Source organism: Papio anubis, chromosome 19, assembly GCF_008728515.1.
Source record: "Papio anubis isolate 15944 chromosome 19, Panubis1.0, whole genome shotgun sequence".
Lineage (NCBI taxonomy): Eukaryota > Metazoa > Chordata > Mammalia > Primates > Cercopithecidae > Papio > Papio anubis.
Genome location: NC_044994.1, coordinates 13,761,918 through 13,775,211, shown reverse-complemented (window position 1 = coordinate 13,775,211; position 13,294 = coordinate 13,761,918). Strand labels below are relative to the sequence as shown.

The following is a 13,294-nucleotide window of genomic DNA, read 5'->3' as shown; positions in this document are numbered from 1 at the left end:
TGGTCTCGATCTCCTGACCTCATGATCCGCCCGTCTCGGCCTCCCAAAGTGCTGGGATTACAGGCTTGAGCCACCGCGCCCGGCAACTTTTTTTTTTTTTAAGTAACGGGCTCACTGTGTTGCTTAGGCTGGCCTTGAGCTCTTGGGCTGAAGTGATCCTTTTGCCTCGGACTCCCAAATAGGTGGGACAACAGGTGTGCACACCCAGCTTAATATATTTAATAAATAACATTTTAATGAAAAACTATATTCCAAAATAATTTAGTGAAAGAATGGTGATGGTATTACATTTTTGTAAATCTCCTTAATGTTTGGCCTGATAGAAGACAGCTGAATTCTCCTATCAATCTGTTGCTATATATGTTTCTGGTTGAAGTTTATGACCAGTATGTTGGATGGGTATTTAACTTTTTCAGATAGTTGTGATACTCTGATCCTGCAACAAAACTTAACAAGTGGTAATTTCTTAAAGGTTGGTTGCAATGTAGAATCTGAAATCGTCTACATGTGTTTTGCATTCTGCATTAGAATTCATTGGTCTGTTTTGTACTTTTAATCTTTTACTATCGTATGATTTTGATCTCAGGAATCCTGAGAGCCCCCATATCACATTTCGAGCACTACTGCTTTAAGGTAAATAATTGAATGTTTAGAATTAATGTAGTTATTGCAACTGAAGGGGATAATGATAAGATGGAAATTGAGTTGGCAAGTAGTTAAGCGAAGCCAGAAGTAACTAAGTAAATTTTTAAAAACTTTTTTTTGAGAATGAGTCTCACTCTGTCCCCCAGGCTGCGCTATATCAGCTCACTGCAACCTCTGCCTCCAGGCTTAAAGCAATTCTCCTGCCTCAGTCTCCCGAGTAGCTGGGATTACAGGCACCTGCCATCATGCCCAGCTGGTTTTTTTATATTTTTGGAGACATGGGGTTTTACCATGTTGACCAAGCTAGTCTTGAACTCCTGACCTCAGGTGATCCCCCTGCCTCAGCCTCCGAAAGTGCCGGGATTACAGGCATGATCTACCATGCCTGGCCAATATTTTCTATCTTTTCATAAAAACATTTTCTTTGTAATATTATAGCTAATTATTAATATTACAATGAATACTTAAGCACTGGTGATATATCAGGAGCTTTTCTAAGAACTTTAAACATTTATGGCAGCATAGATAAGATTCTCACAGATAAAAACTCAGAGGGTAAATTAAAAGGCGGCATTAAGTATTACTTTAATGCAGTGCTTCTCAAACTTTTTGGTCTTAGGATCCCCTTATACTCTTAAAAATTTTGCAGGACTCCAAGTAGCTTTATATTAGGAAAGGTTTCTTTTTTTTTTTTTTTTGTCTTTGAAGAGATGGGATTTCACTGTGTTGCCCAGGCTGGTCTCAAATTCGTGGGTTCAAGTGATCAGCCCACATTGGCCTCCCAAAGTGCTGGGATTACAGGAATGAGCCACCACGCCTGGCCCAGGAAAGGTTCCTGTTGTGGCATTGTTGGAGAGGATTAAATTTAACTTACTTTTATCTCCTATAAATAGTACAGTCTTTGTGACAAGTATTATTTTATATATTTATTTATTTATTGAGACGGAGTCTCGGTCTGTCGCCCAGGCTGGAGTGCAGTGGCGTGATCTTGGCCCACTGCAAGCTCCGCCTCCCAGGTTCAGCCATTCGCCTGCCTCAGCCTCCTGAGTAGCTGAGGCTACAGGCACCTGCCACCACGCCTAGCTAATTTTTTGTATTTTTTGGTAGAGACTGGGTTTCACCGTGTTAGCCAGGATGGTCTCGATCTCCTGACCTCGTGATCCACTTGGCTTGGCCTCCGAAAGTGCTGGGATTACAGGCGTGAGCCACAGCGCCCGGCCAATTTTTTTTTTTTTTTTTTTGTGTGTGTGTGTGTGGCAGTCTTGCTCTTTTGCCCAGGCTAGGGTGCTGTGGCGTGATCTCGGCTCACTGCAAGCTCTGCCTCCCGGGTTCAGCCATTCTCCTGCCTCAGCCTCCCGAATAGGTGGGGCTACAGGCGCCTGCCACCACGCCCGGCTAATTTTTGTATTTTTAGTAGAGATGGGGTTTTGCCATGTTGGCCAGGCTGGTCTGAAACTCCTGACCTCAAGTGATCTATTATGTATTTTAGAATGTGAGAAATACTTGGGGCCGGGCGCGGTGGCTCAAGCCTGTAATCCCAGCACTTTGGGAGGCCGAGACGGGCGGATCACGAGGCCAGGAGATCGAGACCATCCTGGCTAACACAGTGAAACCCCGTCTCTACTAAAAAAATACAAAAAACTAGCCGGGCGAGGTGGCGGGCGCCTGTAGTCCCAGCTACTCGGGAGGCTGAGGCAGGAGAATGACGTAAACCCGGGAGGCGGAGCTTGCAGTGAGCTGAGATCCGGCCACTGTACTCCAGCCCGGGCGACAGAGTGAGACTCCGTCTCAAAAAAAAAAAAAAAAAAAAAGTGAGAAATACTTGGGTTACCTTAAATAATAGTAGTTCATTGGGAGGATATGTAGAAATAAAGAAGAGAAGACTTTACGGAGCTAGATCTTGTGGAAGAAAAGAATAGGAATCACCAAACACTAGGCTTTGCTGAAGAACAATTCACCAGGTCTTACAGAAACCTGAATATATTTCGGGACTCAGAGGGTGGCTGAGAATAGTACAGCTCTAGCAGTTGGCTTGCCTTCTTTTAATTCCTCAAGCAGCAGGTATCCTGTAATTCCTAATTTAGTTATTTGCTGTTATAGTAGTAGGTCTTAATCCAGGGTGATTTTGCCTCTGGGGAGACATTTTGCAGTCTAGAGATATTTCGATTGTGAGGAGTAGGGGAAGGGTTGCTACTGGCATCTAGTGGACGGAGGTGAGGGCTGCTGCTCCTCCATGCACAGGACAGCCCCCCACCCCCGCCCCCCCCCCAACAAAGATTCTATGTGGTTCAAAATGTTAATAGGGGTGAGATTGGAAAACCTTGCTTTGTAGTGGCTAGATATTGGCACCTCTTGGGTCACAAATCCACCCTTGATCTAGTTAGCTATGGGAAGCATAGCATGGTCAGGACTTTGAGAATGTAACTATGAATTGTCTAAGGTATTTTTTTTTAAAAGGAGGTGCCTGTGGGCATGGCAGGTTTTTCAGAAAGGAGTTATGAATTTAACAAGCCACTAGACTCAGATTTGCAGTCAGTGCTTCTCGTCCCTTTGATGCGGTTAAAAGGTTGTATAGTTGAAATGCATTAAGAATTGGTAAATTATTAAGGAGATTAAGGATCTGTGGTGATCCATGTGAACTTTGAAGTTGATGATGGTGGTAACAGTGTGATTGGAGAAGAAAACTATGATTGAAGAGTTTCTGGTGATCAGTAGGAATACAACAATGAAGAAAGAAAGTTTAATAACAGAATGGCATAAACCTTAAAAGAGACGTGTAAAGAATTTTGTGTGAGATGGAAAATGCTTGTGTTGGGGAAACTGTAGGCCCCTTGATGTGATATAGCCTGCTTAGGAGAGATATTAGTTTCCTATGTCCGCTGTAATAAATTATCAGAAACTTGATATCTGAAAACAATAGAAATTTATTATCTTACATTTGTTCCTTGCCTTATCTAGCTTCTGGTGGTTGCCCTGGCATTCCTGGGCCTATGACCACATTACTCCAATCTCTGCCACCATTTTTGTATTATTTTCTCTTGTCTTGTGTCTGTCTCCTTCTCTTACAGGGATATCTGTGCCACTGTCTTACAAGGATATTTGTTATTGGATTTAGGGCCTACCTGGATAATCCAGGATGATCACATCTCAGTATCCTTAATTTAATTATGTCTGCAAAGACCTTTTTTCCCCCAATAAGATAGGTTCACAATCCCTAATTCAGGGATTAGGACACAGGTGTATCTTTTTTTTTGGGGGGGCACCATTTAGCCACTACTGGAGAGTTTTAGAGAAAAGCATATAAATTGAAGAGAGTGATTTTTTTTTCTTTTCATTTCTTTTTTTTTTTTTGCTTTGAGACAGAGTCCCGCTCTGTCGCGAGGCTGGAGTACAGTGATGAGATCTTGGCTCACTGCAACTTCTGCCTCTTGGGTTCAAGCGATTCTTTTGCCTCAGGCTCTTGAGTAGCTGGGACTATAGGCACACGCCACCACGCCCAGCTAACTTTTGTATTTTTAATAGAGACGGTTTCATCACGTTGTCCAGGATGGTCTGAATCTGTTGACCTCGTGATCTGCCCACCTCGGCCTCCCAAAGTGCTGGAATTACAGGTGTGAGCCACTGCACCTGGCCGAAAGTGAATTTTCAATTAAGGCTAGGAAGTAGAATTTGTATTGTGAAGAGATTGAAGGTAGGAAGCTGCTTTTCATAGAAAAAGGGTTCATGACTGGGTGTGGTGGCTCATGCCTGTATTCCCAGCACTTTGGGAGCCTGAGGCGGGTGGATCACAAAGTAAGGAGTTCGAGATCAGCCTGGGCAATATGGTGAAACCCCATCTGTACTAAAAATACAAAAATTAGCCAGGCATGGTGGCGCGTGCCTGTAGTCCCAGCTACTGAGGAGGCTGAGGCAAGAGAATCGCTTGAACCTGAAAGGCAGAGGTTGCAGTGAGCTGAGATCATGCCACTGCACTTCAGCCTGGGTGACAGAGGGAGAAGCAGTCTCAAAAAAAAAAAAAAAAAAGAAAGAAAAAGGGTTCATGTGGGACTTGTGGATAAATTTAAGAAAGGAAGAGATCAGCAGTGTAAGGAGAGTTAGAAGGAAGGTAGTAAGGGAAAATAACTGTTATGACAGACTTGCATTTGATTGGTGGGAATGGATCTGTGCAAATTGAAGGCCTTAAGTGTGAGAGGTCTGATGTTCTCGGTAGACTTTACCGTCTTTGCTTTGTGCCATCTTCAAGCTAAGTATTGCTGAGAACTTACTTTACTTTGTTGTCCCGGAAGAGAAATCTTTCCTAGATATTAAGATGGCTTTCTGAATTTTCACCAGTGTTTTATGGAACTGAAGAGGCTTTCATAGCAGCTTGAGGAAAAAGTCCTTCAGTAAATTACGTTGGGATTGAGAGGTATACTGGGCTTGATTCTGCAGTAAATCTGATGGAATTACTGTACCTTGAGATGGCTAGAAGTTTCCAGTAGTATGTTGAAATACAAGACAATTGAATATTGTCTATTTAAAGGCAATAGAGACTATTTAAAGGCAATAAATAAATAAATAACAAAGTAAAGAAAAAAGTAAAAGAAAAAAACATCAAGATGAGGTTGGGCAAAATAGTCCTAGGGTGTGTAGGAAAAAGGCTGATTAATTTTAAGAAGTGACTTGGAGGGGGAAAGTGGCTACATTGAAGTGATAGGGTAATTGTTTTTATTTGACTTGTTGATGTTATCTTTTTAAAAAATTTTTTTTTTTGAAATGGAGTCTTGCTGTCTTGCCCAGGCTGGAGTGCAGTGGTGCAATCTTGGCTCACTGTAGCCTCCACTTCCCAGGTTCAAATGATTCTCCTGCCTCAGCCTCCTGAGTAGCTGGGATTACAGATGTGCACCACGCCTGGCTAATTTTTGTATTTTTAGTAGAGATGTGGTTTCACCATGTTGGCCAGGCTGGTCTCAGACTCCAGACCTCAGGTGACCTGCCCACCTCGGCCTCCCAAAGTGCTGGGCTTATAGGCGTGAGCCACCGCGCCCAACTGATGTTACCTATTATTAACGTTTCTAAAATTAAATCGTCTCTGTATCCTATTTATTTATTTGATATGGAGTCTCACTCTGTTGCCGAGCTTGTAGTGCAGTGGTGTGATCAAGGCTCACTGCAGCCTCCCACCTCAGCCTCCCAAGTAGATGGGACTATAGGTGAACACCACTATGCCTGGCTAATTTTTGTATGTTTTGTAGAGATAAGGTTTCGCCATGTTGTCCAGGCTAGTCTCAAACTCCTGTGCTCAAGAGATTTGCATGCCTAGGCCTCCCGAAGTGTTAGTATTACAGGCGTGAGCCACCGTACCTGGCCCATTTTTCTCTGTGGTTGGCTGTTTTATTAATTTGTAGGATACCTTATACTTAATTGTATAATCTGTGCATACCAATCCTTTGTAAGTTAATATTTTCACCTTTCACGTTTTAGGTCTATAGTCAGTCCATTTGCCATAGACTTTAGTGTTGTATGAGGTGGGGATACAATTTCTTTTTCTTTTTTTTTAGAGTAAAGTAACAGCAAGTTTATTAACAAAGTAAAGGAATAAAAAATGACTACTCCCTAGGCAGAGCAGCCTAGGGATCCAATTTCATTTTTCCCCTATGTGATATTCAGTTATCCCAGTACTACTACTTTAAGGCGACAGTGCTGTCTCTTATAAACCAAATGATCATATATATTAAATACTTGGTTTGATTCTGGTCTTTTTTTTTTTTTTTGAGATGGATCCTTGCTGGGTTGCCCGGGCTGGAGTGCAGTGGCTGTTTGTAGGCAGGATCATATCACAGTCCAGGCTCAAACTTTTGGGGTCAAGTGATCCTCTCACATGAGCCTCCTGAGTAGCTGGGACTATAGGCATGCATCAACAGACCCAGGGGCACCTTGTGTTTTTTGTCGTCGTTGTTGTTTGTTTGTTTTTTGTTTTAAAGTTTCGCTATGTTGCCCAGGCTGGAGTAGAACTCCTGGCCTCAAGTGATCCTTCTGCCTCCTCCCAAGTAGCTGAGATCATAGGTGTGTGCCACCACACCTGGCTAATTTATTTTTTGTAGACATAGGGTCTTGCTATGTTGCCCAAGCTGGTCTTGAACACCTGGGCTCAGGCAATTCTCCCACCTTGGCCTCTGAAAGTGCTGAGATAATAGGCATGAGCCACTACACCTGGCTACTTTTATCTTTTTTAAAGAAGTTTTTAATGAGAGAGGACTCAAATTACTAAAATAAGGAATGAGAGATATTACCAAAATAAAAAGGGTTAAAAGGGAATATGAACAGTGGTATGCTAACAATTTCGATAACCTAGATAAAATAGACAAGTTCCTATAAACTGACTCAAGAAGAAATAGAAAATCTGAATAGACCTATAACAAAGAGGTTGAATAAAAATACTTCCAAAAATGAAAAGCCCACGCTCAGATGGCTTCACTGATGCAATCTACCAAACATTTAAAGAAGAATTAACACCAATCCTTCATAGACTTTTCAGAAAATAGAAAAGGAAGGATCTCTTAGTTCATTTTATGAGGCCGATATTACCTTAGTACTAAAAAGACATCAAAGTACTAAAAAGACCTTAGTGCTAGGCAAAGACATCACAAGAAAACTACAGATTAATATTTCTTATTAATATATCCACACAAATCCTCAACTAAATATTTGTAGACTGAGTCCACCAACTTATAAAAATGATCATACACAATGACCAAGTTGCATTTATCCCTGCAGTGCACGGTTGGTTCATCATATGGAAATCAGTATGACACACCATGTTGATAGAATAAAGGAAAGAAACGGATATTATTACCTCAATAGATGCAGAAAAAAAATCTGACAAAATCCAATATTCTTTCATGATAAAACCGCTAAACAAACTAGAAGTAGAAGGGCATCTGTGAAAAATCCACATCTAACATCATACTTAATGGTATGCAGGACTGAACGCTTTCCCCCTAAACTTAGGAATAAGATGAAGATACCTGCTCTTGCCACTTCTTTCAACAGTTGAAAGGAGGAGATTTCCACTGGAGGTTCTAGCCAAGGTAGATTGGCAAAAGGAAAAGAAATAAAAGGCATCCAGTTTGGAAAGGAAGCAGTAAAACTCTCTCTCTGTGCAGACGACATGATCTTACATGTAGGAAATCCTAAGAAATTCACACAAAAAACCTATTAGAACTAATTAAATTTAACAATGTTACAGAACACAAGATCAGTGTACAAAAATTTGTTTTGTGTATACTGTGGTGAACCATCAAAAAAGGAAATTAAGAAAATAATTATTTTAGTAAATCAGTATATGGAAGAGATACCTGCATTCCCATGTTCATTGCGGCACTCGTCACAATAGGCAAGACATGGAATCAACCTAAGTAAGTAAGTGTTAATCAGCAGATGAATGGATAAAGAAAATGTGGTATGGAATGGAATATTATTCAGCCATAAAAATATGAAATCTTGTTGTCTACAGCAACATGGATAAAACTGGAAGACATTATGTTGAGTGAAATAGCCAGGCATGGAAAGATTTACTGCATATTCTCATTCGTATGTGGGAGCCACAAAAAAGTTGATCCCATGGAGGTAGAGAGTAGCATAGTGGTTACCAGAGGCTTAAGAAGGGTGTGGGGAGGAGAGGATGGAGAGAAGGTGGTTAATGGTTATAAAAATACAGTTAGAAGGAATAAGTTCTAGTGCTTGGTAGCTCACTAGGGTGACTGTAGTTAATAATTTATTGCATATTTCAAAATAACTAGAAGAGATTTGAAATGTTCCTGATACAAGTAATAAGTGTTTGAGGTGATGAATTATCCCAGTTACCATGATTTGATTATTACATGGTTGTATGTCTGCATCAAAATGTCACATATACTGCAGAAATATGTACAATCATTGTGTATCAATAAAAAAAAATTCTTTTAGGCTGCGCTCAGTGGTTCAAACACCTGTAATCCTAGCATTTTGGGAGGCCAAGGTGGGAGAATGGCTTGAGCCCGGGGGGTTTGAGACCAGCTTGGGCAACACAGGGAGACCCCATCTCTACAAAAAATAAAAAAATTAGTCCGGTTAGGTGGCATGCGCCTGTGGTCCCAGCTCCCCAGGAGGCTGAGATGGGATGATCACTTGGGGACAGGAGTTTGAGACTTGCCTGGGCAACACAGAGAGACATAGTCTCTCTCTTTCTCTTTTTTTTTTTTCTGAGACGGAGTCTGGCTCTGTTGCCCAGGTTGGAGTGCAGTGGTGCAATCTTGGCTCACTGCAACCTCCGCCTCCCGGGTTCAAGCAGTTCTCTGCCTCAGCCTCATGAGTAGCTGGAATTACAGGCACCTGCCACCACACCCAGCTAATTTTTTGTATTTTTTTAGTAGAGACGGGGTTTCACCATCTTTGCCAGGCTGGTCTTGAACTCCTGACCTCGTGATCCCCTCGCCTCAGCCTCCCAAAGTGCTGGAATTACAGCAGTTGTGTAATGTTTTGCATATAATAGTGAAAAATCATCACAGGTTTTTTTGTTGTTGTTGTTGTTGAGATGGGGGTCTCACTGTGTCACCCAGACTGGATCACAGCTCACTGCCAGCCTCAGTCTCCTTGGGTTCAGGTGATACTCCCACCTCAGTCCCTGAAGTAGCTGGGACTGCAGATGTGCCACCACACCAGGCTAATTTTTGTATTTTTTGAAGAGACAGAGTTTCATTGTGTTGCCCAGGCTGGTCTCAAACTCCTGGGCTCAAGTGATCCTTCCACCTCCACCTCCCAAAGTGCTGCAATTACAGGGGTGAGCCACTGCACCTGACTCGGCCATTTTTTAGTCTAGCTTCATCTAAGTTGTTTTAATGTATCAATTAATAGTGATATTTTTGTATTCTTATTTTTTTTTTCAACAGACTGTCTTTGGCTATAGAGTTTTTTTTTTTTTTAAAGATTAAACATACAGGAAGTGATAAGAAGTACCATTCATTAGAAGCATCATCCATCAATCAACTTGAAGAAAAAGGTGATATACTATTTCTTTAAGGTAAGTGGCGTATAATTTTATGATTTAGTATCTTCCAAGATGATTGATCAGTGTGCCAAATATACTTTATATTTTCAGAGAATTTTAACTTACATTTTTATTTTTCAACAAGGTTGTATGTCTACATGATAAAACATTTCAGTGGGTATATAGTGAAAAGTAAGCTTTTCTCATACTCCTGGCACTTGGTCTAGTAATTCTCTTGTTTAAACATCATCACTATTATTAGTTGGTGTCTCCTTCCAGATATGTTTTATGCATAAACAGGCATATGATTCTGTATATTTTCTTCCTTCCACCATCTCCCATTTCTCTCTTTACATAAAGGGAGACATGCTATATTCTCTCTTCTGCACTTTGCTTTTTTGGTTTAATAATGTTTGTTAGTCATAAGTTCATATAATTTATATCGCTATTTGTTGGACAGCTTTATTAAAGCATAATTTATATATAATAAACTGCACTCTCTTAAAATTACAATTTGGTAGTTTTTGACAGATTTAAATATTCATGGAATCACCACTACAGTCAAGATAGAACATTTCTGTCACCTCCAAAAGTTAATTCTCTCTCCACTCTGGATCCCAGGCAATGACTGAGCTGCTTTTTGTCACTGTAGATTAGTTTGCTTTCTCTAGAATTTCTTTTCTTTTCTTTTTTTTTTTTTTTAAGACAGAGTCTCGCTCTGTTGCCTAGCCTGGAGTGCAGTGGCATGATCTCGGCTCACTGTAACCTCTGCCTCCTGGGTTCAAGCGGTTCTCCTGCCTCAGCATCCTGAATAGCTGGGATTACAGGCATTCGCTGCCACGCCTGGCTAATTTTTGTATTTTTAGCAGAGATGGGGTTTCACCATGTTGCCCAGGCTAGTCTCAGGCCCCGGACCTCACATGATCTGCCTGCCTTGGCCCCCCAAAGTGCTGGGATTACAGTGTGAGCCACCCTGCCTGGCCTAGAATTTTTTTTTTCTTTTTTATTAGTGCCTTTATAAGACAGAGTTTCATGAAAAGTGGAATCATACAGTATGTACTCTTTTGTGTCTAGCTTTTTCATTCAGAATGATTGCAAGGTTCATCCATATTGTTTACTATTAGTAGTTTGTTTCTGTTGATTTTGTTGTTGTTGTTTTTGAGACAGAGTCTCACTCTGTCGCCCAGGCTGGAGTACAGTGGCATGATTTCAGCTCACTGCAACCTCCGCCTCTTGGGTTCAATCAATTCTCCTGCTTCAACCTCCTGAGTAGCTGGGATTACAGGTGCCCGCCCACTAAGTTTTCTGTATTTGTAGAGACAGGGTTTCGCTATGTTGGCTAGGCTGGTCCCGAACTCCTGACCTCAGGGGACTTGCCCACCTTGGCCCCCCCAAACTGCTGGGATTACAGGCATGAGCCACTGTGCCTGGCTGTTTCTACTAATTGTTGAATGGTTTCTGTTGATTTTGTTTATCCATCCACCTGACTTTTGGGTTGTTTTCACATTTTGGTTATTGTGCATAAAACTGTTCATTTTCTTTTGTGTATTTGTTTTGTTGTTTGTTTTGAGATGGAGTCTTGCTCGTTTACCCAGGCTAGAATGCAGTAGTGCCATCTCGGCTCACTGCAACTTAACGCCTCCTGGTTCAAGCAATTCTCCTGCCTCAGGCTCCCGAGTAGCTGGGATTACAGATGCCCACCGCCACACCTGGCTAATTTTTGTGTGTGTTTTTAGTAGAGACAGGGTTTCACCATGTTGGCCAGGCTAGTCTCAAACTCCTGACCTCAGGTGATCCGCCTGCATCGGCCTCCCAAAGTACTGGGATTATAGGAGTGAGCCACTGTGCCCAACCTCTTTTGTCTATTTAGATATCTAATAGTTTCAGCGCCATCTGTTGAAAAGACTTTCTGGGGCCAGGTGCAGTGGCTCATGCCTGTAATCCCAGCACTTTTGGAGGCTGAGGTGGGCTGATCATGAGGTCAGGAATTCAAGACCAGCCTGACCAACATGGTGAAACCCTGTCTCTACTAAAAATACAAAAATTAGCCAGGCGTGGTGGCGTGCGCTTGTAATCCCAGTTACTCAGGAGGCTGAAGCAGGAGAATCGCTTGAACCCAGGAGGCGGAGGTGCAGTGAGCCAAGATGGTGCCACTTCACTCCAGCCTGGGCGACAGAGGGACATTCCATCCCCCCGCAAAAAAAAGAAAAGAAAAGGCTTTCTTTCCCTCTTTGACTTGTCTTGGCACTTTTGTTGAAAATTAACTGACCATACATGTGTAGTCTGTTTCTGGGTTCTCTTTTCTGTTTTGTTGATCTCTGTGTCTTGTGATTGTTATACTGTGTTGATTTTTGTAGCTGTATAGTAAATCCTGAAATTGGATAGTGTTAGTATTTCAGTTCTGCTCTTTTTAAAAAATGTTTTGGTTATTGTACATAGTTTGCATTTTCATACACATTTTAAAATCAGGCTGTCGATTTCTGTATAAAAAGCCTGTGGGAGCCAGGTGTAGTGGTGCATGCCTGTAGTCTTAGCTACTTGGGAGGCTGAGGTAGAAGGATCACTTGAGCCCAGAAGTTTGAGGCTGCTGTGAGTTATGATTACACCACTGCACCCTAGCCTGGGTGACAGAGAGAAACCCCGTCTCAAAATAAAAATAAAAATTGGACCTAGAGATCTATTAAAAAGAAAAGCCTGTAGGAATTTTGCCTGGAATTGATTTGAATCTCAGCTCTACCTTGACGTGATTGCATGGTATTCTGTTGTACAAATGTATCATCAATTCTATAAACAGTGTTAGAGTGATGGTTGTTTGTTGGGCGAGGGATTTCAATCTTTTTTTTTTTTTTTTTTGAGACGGAGTCTCGCTCTGTCGCCCAGGCTGGAGTGCAGTGGCTGGATCTCAGCTCACTGCAAGCTCCGCCTCCCGGGTTCATGCCATTCTCCTGCCTCAGCCTCCCGAGTAGCTGGGACTACAGGTGCCCGCCACCTCGCCCGGCTAGTTTTTTGTATTTTTTAGTAGAGACGGGGTTTCACCGTGTTAGCCAGGATGGTCTCGATCTCCTGACCTCGAGATCCGCCCGTCTCGGCCTCCCAAAGTGCTGGGATTACAGGCTTGAGCCACCGCGCCCGGCCTCGGATTTCAATCTTTGGTGAAACATTGTTGCAATGAGTTTTGTAGCTGCATGTGTCTTATGCACTTGTGCAAGTATAACTAATATAAAGTCCTGGAAATGAAACTGTTTTTGTTTTTTGAGACAGAATTTCGCTCTTGTTGCCCAGGCTGGAGTGCAACAGTGCGATCTTGGGATCTTGGCTCACCGCAATCTCTGCCTCCTGGCTTCAAGCGATTCTCCTTCCTCAGCCTCCCACGTAGTGGGATTACAGGCATGCACCTCCATGCCTGGCTAATTTTGTGTATTTTTAGGAGAGATGGGGTTTCTCCTTGTTGGTCAGGCTGGTCTTGAACTCCTGACCTCAGGTGATCTGCCTGCCTTGGCCTCCCAAAGTGCTGAGATTACAGGTGTGAGCCATTGCGCCAGGCCTGAAATGAAACTGTTTGAAAATTAGCGTTTATAATTTTGATAGGTGGATTATCCTGCATAGACATTGAATCACTTTTAGTAATGTAAGGTACCTGAC

At 42.1% G+C, this 13,294-nt stretch overlaps 1 protein-coding gene across 8 annotated transcripts in view; it reads left to right on the top strand.

The window, feature by feature from the left end:
* The window catches only part of ESCO1 (establishment of sister chromatid cohesion N-acetyltransferase 1), a 72,675-nt gene that overhangs the window by 4,259 nt on the left and 55,122 nt on the right, over positions 1 to 13,294 (top strand). For 6 of the 8 annotated variants that reach the window (XR_640295.4, XM_021929848.2, XM_021929849.2 and 3 more), the window contains exon 2: positions 9,555 to 9,685. The gene's annotated coding sequence lies outside the window, so the exon portion shown is untranslated. The remainder of the gene's footprint in view (positions 1 to 9,554; positions 9,686 to 13,294) is intronic. The other 2 variants (XM_009192500.4, XM_021929847.2) reach the window with 1 other exon arrangement.